A 4,587-nucleotide genomic window follows, 5' to 3' on the forward strand; every position below is an offset into this window, starting at 1 on the left:
TGTGCTCAACCGATCACCTCTTTGGCCAAGTTAGCAAATGGAGAAGGACCACAGGTGACCTTTGAAGCAAATGGATGCACATATAACTATGCGTACTATCTTGTGGATGGCATCTACCCAAGATGGAGTACATTTGTCAATCCAATTTCCAAACCCCAAGGTAAGAAAGAACTCATCTTTCACAATGCACAAGCGGTGGCTAGGGAAGATGTTGAGAGGGATTTTGGGATTTTTCAATCCCAATCTGCTATTATGCGAGGACCATCTATATTTTGGGATCAACAAAACCTTTGGTATATCATGGCTGCTTGCGTGATCACGCATAACATGATCATTGAGAATGAGCAGGACCAAAATTTAGATTACAACTTCTATCAGTTGATGGGCATACGTGTTATGTCCATGAGAAAAGAGAAGCGAATCAAACACTTCATGAAGGTGTAAAATGAGATTAGAGACTCTGATTCGCATGATCAACTTCAGAAGGATTTGATGGAGGAGTATTGGAAATTCCATGGCAAGAGAGGCGCCTAGTTTCATTTATTTGTTTGTGTATTATGCAAAACTATGTTGTATGTGTGATGCATTTGATGTTGTGGATTTGATGAACTATGTAATAATTTGATATTGTGGACATGTATATTTTTATTTTATTTTTCATTGTTTTAATTGTGGAAATAAGGCTTACAACCAATCAACAATAGCATAGCAGCAGCCGAACAACGGCATCACAACAGCAGCATGGTAGCCGACCGGTTTTACATCACAGTTTTACAACATTTGTTAGAGTTGTAGTTTTACATCATCTGTTGGAATTGGCTGTTTTTGATGATGTAAAATGCATTTTTTGGTGTTGTAAATTATACAACACCTGTTTTACATCATCGAATATACATCATCTATTGGAGGTGCTCTTAGAAGCTTCCAAAAAATGATTGCTACACCTTGTTGTAACTCCCACTTACCGATCACTTGAGGTAAGCGTTGCTTGCAAGACCTAGCATTTGCCCTCGGACTCCCTTAGGCCTTGTTTGGTAGAAGTGGATTGGGGAGGTTTGGGGAGGAGGGGATTTGGTGAATCCCTTCGTTCAACCCAACCCTCTCAAATCCCCACCAATCCCAAGACCCCTCACATAACCCTACTATTTAATACACATGAATTGATACATAGGGTTTGTAAAATTACTATACTACTGTATAATTAAAAATGCAATTTTTACAACTTTGAAAGCTCACAAATTCTTCTGGCAACAAAGTTACAACTAGATTACGCAAAACAACAAAAAGCTTATATAATCAGTTATGGTTACTATCAATGATTCAAATAAAAAAGATACATGCATACATGCCATAGTCCAAATGAAAAACATGGCACATGCCGCGGTCCAAATAAAAAATACAAGATGCTCGGTCAGAGAAACTCAACGGTTCATGACAACATACACACATGTTCGATAGGTGAATGCTCCGAGACTCGTGGTGGCAAAGCATGGTCACTTGTGCTTTCGCGAGACCAGGTCCCTATAAAAATAGATGAATTGGTCCAAGGGTTAGATGAGGGGAAACTATATAGAAGATAATTTTGAAGGACCAGAAGTTTCAATTCAGGTATGATCAGAGAAAAGTAGAGAAATTTTTGCGCATAGGTACATCCTGAGGTCAGGGCATTTAAACCAATACAACTTAGGTACATCTTGAGCTCACGGTATTTGAACAAAACAACCGAAGAAATATCATCAATCATATATAATCATATTAACACATTGTATATATTACACCATATAATTGGCAGCGGCTAAAACAGTTTTTGTCTCGACTGAATATAATTAGCAGCAGTACAGGAGGTTCATCATTAAATGGTACTTAGAGGGAGAGTAAAGTGTCACTCATATTGGCTTTAGGCAATCTCGTTCAAGCATATTTAGTAAAAACGATTTCCAGAAATAATAACTATGTTTTTCTAAAAGGCTCTAGTACTAAAACTAAAAATTGAGTAGCCGAAGCAAGTGCGGGATGAAAATGAAGCTCTGTTCATAAAATTAGATATTATATATCTCGAAACAGAGAGTAGCGCAGGCTAGAACACTAGGTTCAGACTTCAGAACATGAATCATAGGAGCAAGAACAACAATCTTAGTTTTCATTTAGTGGAGCAAAATGTCAGAAAAGATTGGCTTGTACATACCTCGAGGTAACTCTGTCATTTCGCTCTGAATGAACACCGCATTGCTCTCTTCATCTTCGGCAGCGGAATTGGGGAAAGTCTCATGATTCTCAACATTTTTGAATCATTCATCACACCCTCAGTAATTCAATGAAACCACAACGACCAGGTATATTTTGAAGTTCCATAACCCCACATCACACCACGAACGTGTCGCCATTAGACCATCAGTAATTAAAATAAAATATCATGAAAAGGCTATATACTGAGATGACATTGACAAGCTACTGGCAAATTCACTCCGTGCTATTCTCTAGCAGGAGGCAGGTTAGGTTACCCGTTGAGCTCTCTCCCTCTCCCTCTCCCTCTCCCTCTCCCTCTCCCTCTCCCTCTCTCTCTCTCCCTATATATATATATAAATAATGTACAAATCAACCATTATCTAGTGCTTTTGTTTCAGAAAAAGAGTCATCAACAATCCTAAGAAGCAGGAATCACCTCCTCCTCCACTTTCTTTCTCATACACACAACAGTTACAACATCAGAACATCACCATCACTAATTTAGAATCTGCACCACACTGTCATCACTATCAATAGTGAAAAAGGTGGTTTACAATCTACCAATCTACCAATACAAATTTATGGCAATCTCGTCGGCTAGGGTTAGGATAGAAGAGGGGCTAGAAGAGGATGTAGTTCTTGGCGAGCTAGTCGGGTAGTGTTACAGTCCATGTAGAGCTGGGGGTAGGAGAAGCCGTTCAGGGCGTGCTCATCGGTGAGGACGAGGCGGACGGAGGGCATGCGGGGGGTGGCGGCCATGGTGAAGACTTGCCTCTTGGGAGAGGAGATGGGAGGGGAGGGGAGGGGCGGCGATGACTTACCACCAGAGAGTAAACCAGTATGTCAGAGGAGTTCGCCGGCATCGAGGCGTCGACCGGCGGGGTGTTAAGGTGGAGTCATCGGCTGTGGCGCATCGGGCTGGCAGCGTCATCTCCTCCAACTGCACGAGTGCCCCCTCGAGGACTCTGAACCATGTGGGTTGAGGGGTTTCCATGGATTGGGGGGTCGCTGATCCGGGGAACCCGTGTCCATCAAAGGGGCCTAGAGGGATTTGAGAGGATTTTGGCCCACGCGAAGATAATCCCGTGGAAACCCTCCCAATCCGTTTGTACCAAACGAAGCCTATGGAACTGCGTTGTTGGATAAGTGAAAGGACCTCAATGACGCCTAGAGGAGGGTGAATAGGCTATTTAAAAACTTCTTCGGATTTGGCTTAAACCTAATGCGGAAATAAACTAAGAGGATAGTTTTCAAGCACAAATCCTAAATGCAATAGGCACCGCAATGTGTATCAACAACATGATCTACCAAGATGGACACAATACAGTTACTAACAAGCACAAGCAAGTTACACAAACTTACTTGAGCTATATCACACGACAAGTAGGTGAACAACACAAGATACTAGATCACACTATAGCACACGATATATGAAAAGCTGCAAGTGTGAACGTGTGGATATAGGGTATGCTTGAACGATTAATCTTGTACAAAGAAATAGTCAACACAATATAATGAGCACAAACAATATGCAATGTATGTATGCTCAAGTAACACAAGTAAACCACAAGTAAGGAGTTAGGGTTAAGGATAACCAAGGTCACTGAGACAAAGATGTATCCCGATGTTCACTTCCTTGTAGGGAAGCTAGTCACCGTTAGAGAGGTGGATGTTACCACAAAGGCACACCAACGCCACGAAGGCTCACCCTATTCTCCCTTTGAGATAACACCACGAAGGCGTTTCTCAACCACTAGTGGTAAGCCTTTGGGGTGGCTTCCAAACCCTCACAAACTTTTCTGGGGGAAATCACACGGATTGATTCCTATCCGAAGAACTCCTACCGCCTAGGAGTCTCCAACCTCCAAGAGTAACAAGATCACGGGGAATGCTCAAAACTTGCTCAAATCTCAAATAGCTTGGGTTGAGAGGAGGAGAGGGAGACGATATATCTTTTGATTGGAACAACTCTCAAAGGGACTCACAAATGCTCTTGGGATCTAAGATTTGGTGTGAGCAAATGTGTGTGAGGTAGAAATGTGTTCTTATGAGGATATGGTTGTGTTGAGCACCCTCTCACGGAGTGGGAGGGGGGGGTATATATAGTGGGATGAGTAAAACAGCCGTTGGGGTCACTTAAGTCTGACAGTGGTCGGACACCTGGAAGTTCTCGGATGTCCGGACTACCACAAGGGGCCGGACGTCCGACAGGGGTCGATCGTCCGAGGGATGTATATATATCAGGAACCACTGTGTAGTCGAATAGGGACCGGACGTCCGAAGGAAGCCGGACGTCCGGCCCTCGGACGTCCGGAGAGAGCCGGACGTCAGGAGGAGGCCAGAAGTCCGAGTTATTTGACT

The sequence above is a fragment of the Hordeum vulgare genome, chromosome 1H (assembly GCF_904849725.1).
Source record: "Hordeum vulgare subsp. vulgare chromosome 1H, MorexV3_pseudomolecules_assembly, whole genome shotgun sequence".
NCBI lineage: Eukaryota > Viridiplantae > Streptophyta > Magnoliopsida > Poales > Poaceae > Hordeum > Hordeum vulgare.